Source organism: Pseudophryne corroboree, chromosome 8 (assembly GCF_028390025.1).
Source record: "Pseudophryne corroboree isolate aPseCor3 chromosome 8, aPseCor3.hap2, whole genome shotgun sequence".
NCBI classification, from domain to species: domain Eukaryota; kingdom Metazoa; phylum Chordata; class Amphibia; order Anura; family Myobatrachidae; genus Pseudophryne; species Pseudophryne corroboree.
Genome location: NC_086451.1, coordinates 145,746,452 through 145,764,028, shown reverse-complemented (window position 1 = coordinate 145,764,028; position 17,577 = coordinate 145,746,452). Strand labels below are relative to the sequence as shown.

The following is a 17,577-nucleotide window of genomic DNA, read 5'->3' as shown; positions in this document are numbered from 1 at the left end:
CCACAGCACGCCGTCACCCCCTTTGCAGAGCCAGAAGTCAGAAGACAGGTGAGTATGAGAAGAATGATCTTCAATCAAGTAAGTGACGGCTGAGGTACGGCGCGGCTGGCGGGAGCGCAGCGCGCCATTGCTGCCCACACACACAGGCACTGTAGGGTGCGGGGGGGGGGCGCCCTGGGCAGCAAAATACCTCTATAAACTGGCTAATAGGGGGCATAAGATGCCCAGACACAGCCCTACCCCCGCCAGTATAAATATTACAAACAGTCTCTGAGATAAAAAGGGCGGAGCTTCTTCCTCAGGCAGCCAGCACACTGCTCAGCACCATTTTCTCTCTCTCTCCTCATGCTGCAGAGATATAGCTGGTCCTCCTCCACTTCTTACTACAAGTATTCAGGGTGTAAATAAGGGGGGCACAAAGCGATTTGGGTGCTTTACAAATGTGTTTTACTGTGTAAAGAGTGCTGCATGTCAGTGGGCATTCTGTGTTCACAGACATTAAATACAGGTGCTGGGGTTGTGAGCTGGCTCCTCCTTCCTGTGTCCCTCTGACAGATTTTACTGTGGGTCTGTCCCCAAATAAGTCCCAGTGTGTCTGTGAGTGCTGTACAAGTGTGAGGCATGTCTGAGGCAGGGAGTTCCTCCCCGGAGGAAACCATTTTAAGGACACAGAGTTGTAATGTGGTGGCGCTGCCGGCTGCATGGGTGATAGAGATACGTGACAGTACGCATCTGATTAACAGGAGATTAGATAAGTCTGAATCTAATGCTGCATGCTGGAGAAAATCTGTGGAAGATGTGATTTTTCAGGACTCTGTTCTTCCTTCTGCAGGCGGCCCCTCTGGGTCACATAAGAGACCATTTGCAAATGTTGTGAATACTGATACCGACACAGACACTGATTCTTGTGTCAACGATAGTGACTCCAGGGAAATAGATCATAAATTGGCAAAAAATATACAATATATGATTGTGGCAATAAGGGAGGAGCTGGAAGTAACAGAAGCCACTCCTGTACCTCAGGAGAAGGCATATTTTTGTAAGGAAAAGAAATTCAAACTCACTTTCCCACCTTCTCACGAGCTAAATAGTCTTTTTGAAGGGATGTGGATGAATCCTGAAAATAAATTTCGTATTCCCAAGAGGATTCAGATAGCTTAACCTTTCCCAGCAGAGGACAGGAAAAAATGGGAATCACCCCCTGTGTTAGACAGTGCTCTGTCCAGGTTGACAAAGAAGGTAATTCTCCCTGCACCTGGCACGGCTTCACTAAAAGAGCCGGCAGACCGTAAAATGGAAACTACATTGAAATCCATTTATGCAGCCAATGGTACACTCCTCGGGCCCACTATTGCCTGCGCGTGGGTAAGTTGCGCTATTGAAAAATGGTCAGAAAGCGTGTCATCAGAAATAGACACGATTGATAAAGATGAGATACTCCTTAAGTTAGGGAATATCAAAGATGCTGCCGCCTACATGCTGGAAGCAATGAAGGATATTGGACTCTTGAGTTCACAAGCTGATACCATGGCAGTATCGGCTCGGCAGGCGTTGTGGATTCGCCAGTGAAACGCGAATGCAGATTCCAAAAGAAACATGGAGGCTCTCCCGTACAAAGGTGAGGCCTTATTTGGCGATGGCCTGGATGCGTTAGTCTCAGCGGCTACCGCAGGTAAGTCAACGGTTTTGCCCTCTGCACCTGCACCGGCAAAAAAGACATATCACCCACACATGCAGTCCTTTCGGCCTAATAAATACAAAAAAGCGAGAGGTCCCCCCTTCTTTACAGGTAAGGGAAGGGGAAAGGGAAAGAAGTCCGCCTCGGCTTCTGGTTCTCAAGAGCAGAAGTCTACCCCTACTTCTGCCAAGTCTTCAGCATGACGCTGGGGCTCCCTTGGTTGCCAAGGTTGGATTCTATCTTGCCTGGATCCCTGGGTATTGCAAATAGTATCCCAGGGATACAAGCTGGAGTTTCAAGACGTTCCCCCATGCCGATTTTTCAAATCGACCTAGCCAGCTTCTCCGCCAGAGAGAGAAGCAGTAACAGCGGCAATCCAAAAGTTATGTCAGGACCAGGTCATAGTCCTGGTACCGTTGTCACAACAAGGTGAGAGGTTTTATTCAAGCCTCTTTGTAGTTCCGAAGCCGAACGGCTCAGTCAGACCGATCCTAAACCTAAAATATCTGAATTTCTATTTCAAACGGTTCAGGTTCAAGATGGAATCACTGAGAGCAGTGATTTCCAGTCTGGAGGAGGGGGACTACATGGTGTCTGTAGACATAAAGGATGCTTACCTGCATGTTCCCATTTATCCTCCTCACCAGGCTTATCTGAGAGTCACGGTTCGGGATTGCCATTACCATATCCAGACGTTACCTTTCGGCCTCTCCACAGCACCAAGGGTATTCACCAAGGTGATGGCGGAGATGATGGTCCTCCTTCGACAGCAAGGAGTCAATATAATTCCTTATCTGGATGATCTCCTGATAAAGGCGAGATCCAGGGAGCAGTAGGTACAAAACATCTCACTCTCTCTGTCAATACTCCAATAACACGGTTGGATCATAAATTATCCAAAGTCACAGTTGGAACCAACGACAAAGTTGTCTTTCCTCGGGATGATTCTGGACACAGAAGTTCAGAAAGTATTTTTGCCTTGCCAGCGGAAAAGGCCTTGGAAATACAGAAAATGGTAAAACAGATACTAAAACAATCCTCTGTGTCGATCCATCAGTGCTTTCGGTTGTTGGGGAAGATGGTGGCGGCCTACGAGGCCATACAGTTTGTCAGGTTCCATGACAGAATATTCCAGTGGGACCTGTTGGACAAGTGGTCGGGGTCACACCTACGCATGCACCGAAAGATAATCCTGCCTTCAAAAACCAGGGTTTCGCTCCTGTGGTGGCTGCACACTGCACAGCTCTCACTTACTGGAAGGACGCCGGTTCGGGATTCAGGACTGGGTCCTGGTAACCACGGATGCAAGTCTCCGAGGCTGGGGAGCAGTCACTCAAGGAGAAAACTTCCAAGGACGTTGGTCACATCATGAAGCCTGCCTGCACATAAACGTGCTTGAGCTGATAGCCATTTACAAAGGCCTTCAACAAGCGGTACATCTTCTTCAAGACCGTCCCGTGCAGATACAGTCGGACAATGTAGCAGCAGTCGCGTACATAAACAGGCAGGGCGGAACAAAAAGCAGAGCGGCAATGGCAGAGGTGACAAGAATCCTCCTCTGGCAAGAAAAACATCTAAAAGCTCTGTCGGCAATATTCATTCCGGGAGTAGACAACTGGGAAGCAGACTTCCTCAGCAGACACGATCTCCATCCGGGAGAGTGGGGCCTCCACCAAGAAGTCTTTGCAGAGGTGACAAGTCTTTGGGGAGTTCCTCAAATAGACATGAAGGCATCTCGTCTCAACAAGAAGCTTCAGAGATATTGTTCCAGGTCGAGAGACCCTCGAGCAATAGTGGTGGATGCGCTAGTGACCCAGTGGGTTTTCCTGTCAGTGTATGTCTTCCCTCCACTTCCGCTGATCCCAAAAGTACTCAGGATCATAAAAAGAACAAGGGTTCGAGCAATCTTCATTGCCCCAGACTGGCAAAGGAGAGCTTGGTACCCGGATCTTCAGCAGTTGCTCGTAGAAGATCCTCGACCTCTTCCTCCTCGCGAGGACCTGCTGCAGCAGGGGCCGTGCATGTATCAAGACTTACCGCGGCTACGTTTGACGGCATGGCTGTTGACGCCGCATCCTAGCCCGAAAGGGTATTCCCAAGGAAGTCATCTCCACTCTTATTCAGGCTAGGAAAGGAGTAACGTCTAAACATTACCACCGTATTTGGAGAAAATATGTGTCTTGGTTTGAACCCAAGAAAGCTCCTACGGAAGAGTTTCACTTAGGACGTTTCCTCCATTTTCTACAGGCTGGTGTGGAAGCAGGCCTCCGATTGGGATCAATCAAGGTCCAGATTTCGGCCTTGTCAGTGTTCTTCCAAAAACAATTGGCCTCTCTTCCAGAGGTTCAGACCTTCGTGAAAGGGGTTCTGCACATCCAGCCTCCATTCGTGCCTCCAGTGGCACCGTGGGACCTTAACGTTGTGTTGCAGTTCCTTCAATCGGATTGGTTTGAGCCTCTACAAAAGATAGAGTTGAAGTTTCTCACTTGGAAAGTGGTGATGCTTTTGGCATTGGCATCTGCAAGACGGGTGTAAAATTATATGTACATACAGCTAGAGATAAATCTCAAACTGTATATATATCTGGCGCTGAAATGCAATGTATGGTAATAATTTACCAGATGGTGATCAATAAAAATCGTGACCTTTAGGGCTGCTGAGCAAAACAGCTGGTTAGGCTGAACAACTGATTGAAGTACAAAAAAGGAAGAAATGCTCTGCGCACCAAAAATCACTTGGAATTAATTAATTGATTAATTAAGTGCAGTCTAGCAAGGAGAATGATTGACTCAATGAAGCTTGACCTTTTTTATAAAGAAAAATATTTTATAAAACAGTTAATGACACAGAACAAAGTATATGAGACAAACAGTATATATATATATATATATATATATATATATATATATAGCAGTTTAAAAACCAGAGGTTTTCACCTCTTGCATGTGTAAACAGAAACACTGTATCTAACTTTTATAAACGTGCTGTTTAAACAGCATACAATGTATCTAAAATGCAGATCAGATATCTTAAGTGAAAGAGGCTCTCTACAGAGAGCAACAATTGATTCTGACACTGGCGTCCCAGTGTGGAATCATATAAAATGTCCACAAGACGGGTGTCTGAATTGGGGGCCTTGTCTCACAAGAGCCCTTACCTGATCTTCCATGAAGATAGGGCAGAGTTGAGAACTCGTCCACATTTTCTTCCAAAGGTGGTTTCGTCTTTCCACATAAACCAACCTATTGTAGTGCCAGTAGTTACTGACACATTCACTGAGTCAAAGTCTCTAGATGTGGTTAGGGCTTTGAAAATCTATGTTGCTAGAACAGAGCGAATACGGAAAACAGAGGCCCTGTTTGTCCTGTATGATCACAACAAGATTGGGTGTCCTGCTTCCAAGCAGACTATTGCACGTTGGATCAGAAATTCGATTAAGCAAGCTCATACTACGGCTGGATTGCCGTTACCGACATCGGTAAAGGCCCACTCCACTAGGAAGGTGGGCTCATCCTGGGCGGCTACCCGGGGGGGGGTCTCGGCATTACAACTTTGCCAAGCAGCTACCTGGTCGGGGTCAAACACATTCGCTAAGTTCTACAAGTTTGACACCTTGGCCGATGAGGACCTTAAGTTTGGTCAATCGGTGCTGCAGAGTCATCCGCACTCTCCCACCCGTACTGGAGCTTTGCTATGGTCTTGATGTCGTCCCCAGCATCCTCTAGGACGTATGAGAAAACAGGATTTTGATACCTACCGGTAAATCCTTTTCTCCTAGTCCGTAGAGGATGCTGGGCGCCCGTCCCAGTGCGTACTGTACCTGCAGTTTAGTTATTTAAGTTACACAACTTGTGTTATCTTGGTTCAGCATGTTGCTGCAATTAGTTCATGCCTGTTGGCGTGTGTTATGTTGAATGCCATGTGTGCGGCATGGTTGAGGGTGTGAGTTGGTATGTATCTCACCACTCGTTTAAAGTTAAATCCTTTCCTCGAAATGTCCGTCTCCCTGGGCACGGTTCCTACAGCTGGGGTCTGGAGGAGGGGCATAGAGGGAGGAGCCAGTTCACACCCAATGAAAAGTCTTTGGAGTGCCCATGTCTCCTGCGGATCCTGTCTATACCCCATGGTCTTGATGTCGTCCCCAGCATCCTCTACGGACTAGGAGAAAAGGATTTACCGGTAGGTATCAAAATCCTGTTTTTTGTGCCAATCTAGTCTAAACTTCATACAGTACATGATAACCCTCACTTTTGATTCTTACTGTCAGTCCTGACTTTCTACCTTTTTACAGTACACTAATCCTGCCTTGCTTGCCTTGACTTTAGGGCTTGTTTTTCCCTATTTTGTATTCAAGCTTTGCACTCTAAGGGGGGAAGTCAATTGGGCGCGAGGTAAAAAAAACTTGCGTACCTCATGGCCAGTTTTGGATTACCGCAGGTATGCGTGTTCCCAATACCTGTGGTATCCAAAGTTTTAAAAATGTTTTTAAGGTTTTCAGCGCTGAAAACTACCTCTCCTGTTGGCTTTGCAGCTCCTAGTGGTCTTCACTACATCTTCCCACAGGGGGGAAGGTCTACTGGGAGGCTGAAAGGCTGCTGGGAGTCTCAAGGGATGCTGGGAGGTGTAGTTCTCTCTGTGGGGGGGGGTACTCTCACATGTACAGGGGGTGGAAGAGGGTGGGTCACACACACACTCATGCACAGACACACACACACACACTTCACGATCACATTTGCTGCAGAAAACCTGGGTCCCAACGCTGGAGGAAGAAGACACCGCTTCAGAAGGTGAGTAATTACTGACTAATTACGCTAATGGAGAAACTGCCTATAGTAACCAATCAGCTTCTAGCAAGCATTTATCAAGTACATTCTATAAAATGATAGGTAGAAGCAAGTGTTTTTCTGTGTTAAGAATACTCTTGAAAACAAACTTGCTGAGGGAAGCAAAGCTTTGATACTGCTGTATCTGCCATACACCAGTATGGAAGATACCGTATTCTGAGGGTTTTGGTGAATGTGGCCGCTACACAGTAGGAGTAACTGGCCCAAATGCTGCAGGTTGCAGAGACTCAGGTAGAAAATACTAAGCTCTTATGCTAAGAGCTGCTTCTAGCAAGGCAGGGACATGGAGTGTTTGGGCCAACTGTCCTGCAAAAATTGCTAAATCGCAGAATTTGCAATCTTTACTGAATAAGGAGCCTAATTCAGACCTGATCACTGCTGTGCCGATCAGGTCTGAACTGCGCGGCGCCGGCGCATGCCAGAAAGCCGACAGCCATCTTAGCCCTGCGATCACCTCTGCCTGATTTTAGGGGCACGGTCCGGGCAACGCAGCCGTTGCGACCCAGACAGCGATGAGTATCTCCCTGCCAGCACGCAGGAGCTGCGCTGGTAGGGAGTTGCTCTCCAAGTACAAAAGCATTGCCGCTGTGCGATGTTTTTGTACTTGTGCGGGGGGGGGGAGGGAGCTGGGCACCCCGCCGCATGTCTGAGTAACTGATTGTAGCCGTTAAAATTTTTGCACGGCTATGATCAAGTCTGAATTAGGCCCAAGGTCCTTAATCATTCACTAAGGATGTCCTCCATTAAGGATGCACCTGGGAAGGAATCGGCAATTGTAAGTGACATTCTTATCTGTACCAAAAGCATCTTTACCTCATAAGCTGCAGTGGATACAGTGGCATAACTAGGGGCCCGCAGCCCCTGCGATGGCTTGGAGGCTCGCAGGGCTGCGGGGCACCCTAGCCGCCGCCACTGATTTTTGCTGGGAAGGAGGGACACAGAGGGCACAGCGCGTGCCTCTCCTGTATGTCCCTCCTGGGTCTCCGGCGGCAGCGACGTGTCAGTTTAATGAAGTGCCCGGAGGATGGTGTACCTGGCACTGGGGGAGCATATTTAGCACTGGGGGGAGGGGGATGTGCATATTTGGCACTGGGGAGGGCATATTTGGCACTTGGGGGGGGCATATTTGGCACCGAGGGGGCATATCTGGCACTGAGGGGTATATGTATACCTGGCACTGTGGGGGAATATCTGGCACCGGGGGCATATGTGGCACTGGGAGCACAGCCCTAGCAACAAGCATTACCCCCTGGTTACAAGCACAACACCCAGCTCATGAAATCCCTGGCAACAAGCATTACCCCCTAGCAACGAGCATGACACCCAGTGCATGAAACCCCTGGCAACAAGCTTGAAACCCAGCACGTGATACCTCTGGCAACAAGCATAACATCTAGCGCATGAAACCCCTGGCAATGAGCATGACACCCTGAGCATGAAAACCCCTGGCATCGTGTATGGAACCAAGAGCATGAAACCCCTGGCAACGAGCAGGTAATTTAAAAGTAATTAGAAGCCTTACTGTAGGACTTAATGTGTAATGGGCATTGCGGTGTGTGGCATAATGTATCACAGACATTGCGGTGTGTTTCATAATGTGTCACAGGCATTACGGTGTGTGGCATACTATATCACGGGCATTGTGGTATGCGGTATAATGTCTCAGGGACATTGCATGTGTGGCATAATGTATAACGGGCATTGCGGTGTGTGGCATAGGGTATAACGGGCATTGCGGTGTGTGTCACAGGCATTACGGTGTGTGGTATACTATATCACGGGCATTGTGGTATGTGGTATAATGTCTCAGGGTCATTGCAGTGTGTGGCATAATGTATAACGGGCATTGCAGTGTGTGGCATAATGTATCACGGACATTGCGGTGTGTGTCATAATGTGTCACAGGCATTGTATGTACTATAATGTATCAGGGGCATTGCAGTGTGTAGCATAATGTATAACGGGCATTGCGATTCCTGTCATAATGTGTCACAGGCATTACGGTGTGTGGCATAATGTGTCGGGGGCATTATGGTGTGTGGCATATTGTGTCATGGGCATTATTGTGTGTGGCATAATGTCTAAGGGCCATTGCAGTATGTGGCATAATGTATACTGGGCATAACTATAAGGAGGAAAAATGACAAATAATGTAAGGGGCATGAATCAGGATTATTTTTTTTCCTGTGGTGGCCAACGTCTGGGCGTGCAGGTTGCAAAACTGGGGTATAAGGTAGTCTTTTTCTGCAATGTCAAGCCCCTTTATGCAAAGCCACGCCCATTTCAGCAAGGCCACGCCCCTTTTGCGGCACACACAGATTCATAACTTTACTGGTGCCAATTATTGGGGGGGGGGGCAGATAATTGTTTGGCTTGGGGTAGAAAAATTTCTAGTTACGCCACTGAGTGGATACACGCTGTGCATTATTGGGCACTGCATAGAAAGGAGACGGTGGCAGTGTCTTTGATATTGCTAAAGTTTTTTCTGTATCATGAACCCAGTTGTTGCTGAAGGAATAGAAATAGAACAGCAAAAAGTACTGAGACTCTGTGGGATTAACCCAAGTTCAAAATTTTGCACTGTGGGAGCATATGTATATTGACACTGTGGGGGCATACGTATATTGGCACTGTGGGGGCATACGTATGTTGGCACTGTGGGGGCATATGTATATTGGCACTGTGGGGGCATATGTATATTGGCACTGTGGGGACGTATGCATATTGGCACTGTGAGGCGTATGTATATTGGCACTGTGGGGGCGTATGTATCTGACATCCCCAATTTAATTGTCCACGGCCCGCACGGCATGTGGCCACACCTATTTTGTGGATTTGCACAAACAGTAACAAGTTTTCTCTGACGTCCTAGTGGATGCTGGGACTCCGTCAGGACCATGGGAATAGCGGCTCCGCAGGAGACAGGGCACAAAATTTAAAAGTTTGACCACTAGGTGGTGTGTACTGGCTCCTCCCCCTATGACCCTCCTCCAAGCCTCAGTTAGGTTTTTGTGCCCGTCCGAGCAGGGTGCAATCTAGGTGGCTCTCCTAAAGAGCTGCTTAGAAAAAGTTTGTTAGGTTTTTTATTTTCAGTGAGTCCTGCTGGCAACAGGCTCACTGCAACGAGGGACTTAGGGGAGAAGAAGTGAACTCACCTGCGTGCAGGATGCATTTGCTTCTTAGGCTACTGGACACTAGCTCCAGAGGGACGATCACAGGTACAGCCTGGATGGGTCACCGGAGCCGCGCCGCCGACCCCCTTGCAGATGCCGAATAGAGAAGAGGTCCAGAAACCGGCGGCAGAAGACGTCTCAGTCTTCATGAGGTAGCGCACAGCACTGCAGCTGTGCGCCATTGCTCTCCGCACACTTCACACCAGCGGTCACTGAGGGTGCAGGGCGCTGGGGGGGGCGCCCTGGGCAGCAATGTAATATACCTATTCTGGCTAAAATATATCACATATAGCCCCTGGGGCTATATGGATGTATTTAACCCCTGCCAGGTTCCAAAAAAACCGGGAGAAGAAGCCCGCCGAAAAGGGGGCGGGGCCTATTCTCCTCAGCACACAGCGCCATTTTCCTGCCCAGCTCCGCTGCGAGGAAGGCTCCCAGGACTCTCCCCTGCACTGCACTACAGAAACAGGGTAAAAACAGAGAGGGGGGGCACTTATTGGCGATATTTATAATATTTGAGCTGCTATAAAGGGAACACACTTATTAAGGTTGTCCCTATATATATATTTATAGCGCTTGGGTGTGTGCTGGCAAACTCTCCCTCTGTCTCCCCAAAGGGCTAGTGGGGTCCTGTCTTCTATCAGAGCATTCCCTGTGTGTCTGCTGTGTGTCGGTACGTGTGTGTCGACATGTATGAGGACGATGTTGGCGTGGAGGCGGAGCAATTGCCTGTAATGGTGATGTCACCCCCTAGGGAGTCGACACCAGAATGGATGGCTTTGTTTATGGAATTACGGGATAGTGTCAGCACGCTACAAAAGTCGGTTGACGACATGAGACAGCCGGCAAACCAGTTAGTACCTGTCCTGGTGTCTCAGACACCGTCAGGGGCTGTAAAACGCCCTTTACCTCAGTCGGTCGACACAGACCCAGACACTGACACTGAATCCAGTGTCGACGGTGAAGAAACAAACGTATTTTCCAGTAGGGCCACACGTTATATGATCACGGCAATGAAGGAGGCTTTGCATATCTCTGATACTGCAAGTACCACAAAAAGGGGTATTATGTGGGGTGTGAAAAAACTACCGATAGTTTTTCCTGAATCAGAGGAACTGAATGAAGTGTGTGATGAAGCGTGGGTTACCCCAGATAGAAAACTGCTAATTTCAAAGAAGTTATTGGCATTATACCCTTTCCCGCCAGAGGTTAGGGCGCGCTGGGAAACACCTCCTAGGGTGGATAAGGCGCTCACACGCTTATCAAAGCAAGTGGCGTTACCGTCTCCTGATACGGCCGCCCTCAAGGATCCAGCTGATAGGAGGCTGGAGAATACATTAAAAAGTATATACACACATACGGGTGTTATACTGAGACCAGCAATCGCCTCAGCCTGGATGTGCAGTGCTGGCGTGGCTTGGTTGGAGTCACTGTCTGAAAATATTGATACCCTGGATAGGGACAGTATTTTACTGACTATAGAGCAGTTAAAGGATGCATTTCTTTATATGCGAGATGCACAGAGAGATATTTGCACTCTGGCATCAAGAGTAAGTGCGATGTCCATATCTGCCAGAAGAAGTTTATGGACGCGCCAGTGGTCAGGTGATGCGGATTCCAAACGACATATGGAAGTATTGCCGTATAAGGGGGAGGAATTATTTGGGGTCGGTCTATCGGATCTGGTGGCCACGGCAACGGCCGGAAAATCCACCTTTTTACCCCAGGTCACCTCCCAGCAGAAAAAGCCGCAGGCTTTTCAGCCGCAGTCCTTTCGTTCCTATAAGAACAAACGAGCAAAAGGACATTCCTATTTGCCCCGAGACAAAGGAAAGGGTAAGAGACTGCAACAAGCAGCTCCTTCCCAGGAGCAGAAGCCCTCCCCGGCTTCTACAAAGGCGTCAGCATGACGCTGGGACCTTACAAGCAGACTCAGGGGCGGTGGGGGGTCGCCTCAAACATTTCAGCGCACAGTGGGCTCACTCGCAGGTGGACCCCTGGATCCTGCAGGTAGTATCTCAGGGTTACAGGTTGGAATTCGAGAAGTCCCCTCCTCGCCGTTTCCTAAAGTCTGCTTTGCCAACGTCTCCCTCCGACAGGGCGACGGTATTGGAGGCCATTCACAAGCTGTATTCTCAGCAGGTGATAGTCAAGGTACCCCTCCTACAACAGGGACAGGGGTATTACTCCACGCTATTTGTGGTACCGAAGCCGGACGGCTCGGTAAGACCGATTCTAAAGAGAAGGCGTCTTAATTATCCCTTACTTGGACGATCTCCTGATAAGGGCAAGATCCAGAGAACAGCTGGAGGTCGGAGTAGCACTAACCCAAGTAGTGCTCCAACAACACGGGTGGATTCTGAATTTTCCAAAATCCCAACTGATCCCGACGACACGTCTGTTGTTCCTAGGGATGATTCTGGACACTGTTCAGAAAAAGGTATTTCTTCCGGAGGAGAAAGCCAGGGAGTTATCCGATCTAGTCAGGAACCTCCTAAAACCAGGAAAAGTATCTGTGCATCAATGCACAAGAGTCCTGGGAAAAATGGTAGCTTCTTACGAAGCGATTCCATTCGGCAGATTCCATGCACGAACTTTTCAGTGGGATCTGCTGGACAAATGGTCCGGATCGCATCTGCAGATGCATCAGCGGATAAAATTGTCCACAAGGACAAGAGTGTCTCTGCTATGGTGGTTGCAGAGTGCTCATCTGTTAGAGGGCCGCAGATTCGGCATACAGAACTGGGTCCTAGTGACCACGGATGCCAGCCTGAGAGGCTGGGGAGCGGTCACACAGGGAAGAAACTTCCAGGGCGTGTGGTCAAGCCTGGAGACGTCTCTTCACTTAAATATACTGGAGCTAAGAGCAATCTACAATGCTCTAAGCCTGGCAAAACCTCTGCTTCAGGGTCAGCCGGTGTTGATTCAGTCGGACAACATCACGGCAGTCGCCCACGTAAACAGACAGGGCGGCACAAGAAGCAGGAGGGCAATGGCAGAAGCTGCAAGGATTCTCCGCTGGGCAGAAAATTGTGTTAGCACTGTCAGCTGTGTTCATCCCGGGAGTGGACAACTGGGAAGCAGACTTCCTCAGCAGACACGATCTGCACCCGGGAGAGTGGGGACTTCATCCAGAAGTCTTCCACATGATTGTGGTCCATTGGGAAAGACCAATGGTGGACATGATGGCGTCCCGCCTCAACAAAAAACTGGACAGGTATTGCGCCAGGTCAAGAGACCCTCAGGCAATAGCTGTAGACGCTCTGGTAACACCATGGGTGTACCAGTCAGTGTATGTGTTTCCTCCTCTGCCTCTCATACCAAAAGTACTGAGAATTATACGGCAAAGGGGAGTAAGAACGATACTCGTGGCTCCGGATTGGCCAAGAAGAACTTGGTACCCGGAACTTCAGGAGATGCTCACGGAAGATCCGTGGCCTCTACCTCTAAGACGTGACCTGCTTCAGCAGGGACCGTGTCTATTCCAAGACTTACCGCGGCTGCGTTTGACGGCATGGCGGTTGAACGCCGAATCCTAAGGGAAAAAGGCATTCCGGAAGAGGTCATCCCTACCCTGGTAAAAGCCAGGAAGGAGGTGACTGCACAACATTATCACCGCATTTGGAGAAAATATGTTGCGTGGTGTGAGGCCAGGAAGGCCCCGACGGAGGAATTTCAACTGGGTCGATTCCTACATTTCCTGCAAACAGGATTGTCTATGGGCCTCAAATTAGGGTCCATTAAGGTTCAAATTTCGGCCCTGTCGATTTTCTTCCAGAAAGAATTGGCTTCAGTTCCTGAAGTCCAGACTTTTGTAAAAGGAGTACTACATATACAGCCCCCGGTTGTGCCCCCAGTGGCACCGTGGGATCTTAATGTAGTTTTGGATTTTCTCAAATCCCAGTGGTTTGAGCCACTCAAATCGGTGGATTTGAAATATCTTACATGGAAAGTAACCATGCTACTGGCCCTGGCTTCAGCCAGGAGAGTGTCAGAATTGGCGGCTTTATCGTATAAAAGCCCATATCTGATTTTCCATTCGGACAGGGCAGAACTGCGGACGCGTCCTCACTTTCTGCCTAAGGTGGTTTCAGCGTTTCACCTGAACCAGCCTATTGTGGGGCCTGCGGCTACTAGCGATTTGGAGGATTCCAAGTTGCTGGACGTTGTTAGAGCATTGAAAATATATATTTCAAGGACGGCTGGAGTCAGAAAATCTGACTCGCTGTTTATACTGTATGCACCCAACAAGCTGGGTGCTCCTGCTTCTAAGCAGACGATTGCTCGTTGGATTTGTAGCACAATTCAACTTGCACATTCTGTGGCAGGCCTGCCACAGCCTAAATCTGTCAAGGCCCATTCCACAAGGAAGGTGGGCTCATCTTGGGCGGCTGCCTGAGGGGTCTCGGCATTACAACTCTGCCGAGCAGCTACGTGGTCAGGGGAGAACACGTTTGTAAAATTCTACAAATTTGATACCCTGGCTAAGGAGGACCTGGAGTTCTCTCATTCGGTGCTGCAGAGTCATCCGCACTCTCCCGCCCGTTTGGGAGCTTTGGTATAATCCCCATGGTCCTGACGGAGTCCCAGCATCCACTAGGACGTCAGAGAAAATAAGATTTTACTTACCGATAAATCTATTTCTCGTAGTCCGTAGTGGATGCTGGGCGCCCATCCCAAGTGCGGATTGTCTGCAATACTTGTACATAGTTATTGTTACAAAAAAATCGGGTTGTTATTGTTGTGAGCCGTCTGTTCAGAGGCTCCTACGTTTGTCATACTGTTAACTGGGTTCAGATCACAAGTTGTACGGTGTGATTGGTGTGGCTGGTATGAGTCTTACCCGGGATTCAAAATCCTTCCTTATTGTGTACGCTCGTCCGGGCACAGTATCCTAACTGAGGCTTGGAGGAGGGTCATAGGGGGAGGAGCCAGTACACACCACCTAGTGGTCAAACTTTTAAATTTTGTGCCCTGTCTCCTGCGGAGCCGCTATTCCCATGGTCCTGACAGAGTCCCAGCATCCACTACGGACTACGAGAAATAGATTTATCGGTAAGTAAAATCTTATTTTTTCAACTAGAACCACTTGCTGCTGCTGAGGGAGGAACTGGTGCTGCGAAGGGGGGTGGTGTGCTGCTATTGCAGAGGGTGGACTTGCTGGAATGTGTTATGGCCTACTTTGTGCAATATAGAAAGTTTAAAATGAGCATTAAAAAAATCTGTCAACAGTTTAGGCCTTTTTTCTCAGACCTCCTAGAGGATGTTGAGATCCAATTTAGTACCATGGGGTATAGACGGGTCCTTTGGGAGCCACTGGCACTTTAAGAGTTTAACAGTGTGGGCTAGCTCCTCCCTCTATGCCCCTCCCACCAGACTCAGTTTAGAAAATGTGCCCAGAGGAGCCGGTCACAGCTAGGGGAGCTCCTAGGAGTTTTTCTAGTTTTGTTGTTTTCTAGAGTTAGTTAGGTACAGGAAGGCTGCTGGCAACAGCCTCCCTGCTTCGTGGGACTTAGGGGGGGAGTAGGAACCAACTTCCTGAAGAGTTAATGGTTCTCTACTCCACAGACAGGGCACTGAGCTCCTGAGGGTGCTGATCGCATGTCCACGAGGCGACCGCTCACTCCCGCAGCACAGCCGCCACCCCCTAACAGAGCCAGAAGAAAGAAGAGTAGTGAGTACAGCGCCGGCATCCCGGTTAGCGGGTCGCCAGCGGGTATGGCAGCACAAGGGTGGGAGCACAGCTCTGACAGGCTGCGCTTCGGGAAGGCTCAGCAACACACTGTGTAGGCGCTTTGAGGGGTGTCCTGAGCCAGCGCGGATACACCCTACACTGGTCACGCAGCTAACAGGGGTTAATCCCGCTGTTAGCACAAAGAAACCTCAGGCCAGTATAAACAATTAGTGTGGGAAACCGTGCGCCATTACAAGGGCTGCCCTCCACATAACTCCATATATAACTCTGCGGTACCAGGGTGTTATAGACAGGGGGGGGGGAGTGTGATAGTAGTACTGATTCACCTACTAAGGATAGTTAGTCAGCGCCGGGCGTTTATCATGATAACTACCTACAGGGGCACTGTGTGATTGGCTCCTTATACTCTATGACTCTCTGAAGGTGCTCTGGGGGAAGCTGTGTCTGACATTTTCCTGTGTGTGTGTGTGTGAGTGTATATCCATATTACCATGTCTAAGGACTTTGTGTCCTGTGCTGCAGAGTGTTTATCTTCTCCCGAGGAGTCTATTCCATGTACTCAGGACTGAATATATTGTCTCAGCCGTCTGAATCCGAACCCCCATGGGTGGACTCTTTAACGGGAATAATATCCCAGACTGCAACTAGGATGTCACATATTGAGAAAGAGACGCAGTTTTCGAGAAAATCTGTAGAGGGTTTGAAGTATTCAGCACCCACTACTTCGTCTAAACCTCCACCTACATACCTGCAAAAACGTACACTTGCCCAGATTATGCAAGCTGACACTGATACTGACTGATACAGGGTCAGTGATGGGGATATGCAGGGAGGAGATGCCTCTCTTGCTAAAGGGGTGCAACTGGTGATTGAGGCCATTAGGGATGTTTTGCATATTTCTGAGACGGTACCTGAGCAGGAAGAGGAATCCTATTTTGCAGTAAATAAATCCTTGCTTACCTTCCCTGCTTCTAATGAGTTAAACTCCTTGTTTGAAAAATCCTGGGAAAACCCAGAGAAAAAATTCCAGATCCCTAAGAGAATTCTCATTGCTTTCCCTTTCCCAGAAGAGGATAGAAAGAAGTGGGAAAACCCACCTATAGTAGACGCTTCTGTATCTAGGTTGTCTAAAAAAGGTGGTTTTACCTGTCCCTGGTTCAACCACCTTAAAGGAGCCGGCTGACCGCAAGATTGAGACTATGCTCAAATCACTATACACTGCTACAGGCGTGACTTTAAGGCCCACTATTGCTTGTGCGTGGATTCTAAAGCCATAGTAAAGTGGTCAGTCACATTACTAGAGGCATTAGATACTATGGATAGGAGTGACATTGAATTGTTTTTACATCATATACAGGATTTGGTGGAGGCCATGAAGGACATTGGCCTGCTTAATGCAAGGGCCACTTTCATGGCTGTATCGGCACGCAGAAGACTCTGGCTGCGCCAATGGGCTGCGGATGCAGAATCCAAGAAAAGTGTGGAGAACCTGCCCTTCCAGGTCAGGCACTATTTGGGGACGCATTGGATGCGTGAATTTCCATGGCGACTGCGGGTAAGTCGACATTTCTTCTCTCCGCAGCAGCACTGGCTAGGAAATCTTATCCTACACCTACACTGCAGTCCTTTCGGACCGCAACATTTTTAAAAATCCAAACCCCCACCTTCTTTAGAGGAGGTCGGGGAAAATCCAGAAAACCCGCACCAACAGGTTCCCAGGAACAGAAACCAGGTTCTGCTTCCTCCACATCTTCAGCATGACAGTGGACCTCCCAGCCTGGAGATCGGGCAGGTGAGAGCAAGACTGAAAGATTTCAGTCACATCTGGGCGTCATCATGCCTAGACCCCTGAGTGACAGACATTGTTGCCCAGGGCTACAGACTGGAGTTTCAGGGACTCCCACCTCACAGATTCTTCAAATCAGGCTTACCAGTTTCGCTGACAGAAAGTGCTATCCTGCAGGAAGCCATTAAAAAATTGGTACGAACAAATGTCATTGTTCCAGTTCCACCTAAAAACTAAGGGTTATTACTCAAACCTGAATGTGGTACCGAAACTGGATGGTTCGGTAAGGCCTATTTCTCTGATGTCCTAGTGGATGCTGGGAACTCCGTAAGGACCATGGGGAATAGCGGCTCCGCAGGAGACTGGGCACAACTAAAGAAAGCTTTAGGTCACCTGGTGTG

The 17,577-nt window shown here is 48.8% G+C and overlaps 1 protein-coding gene across 2 annotated transcripts in view; it reads left to right on the top strand.

Annotated features, from left to right (window-relative positions):
• DNAAF6 (dynein axonemal assembly factor 6) overlaps positions 1-17,577 on the top strand; it is a 206,967-nt gene that overhangs the window by 153,574 nt on the left and 35,816 nt on the right. The gene's annotated exons all lie outside the window — the stretch shown is intronic.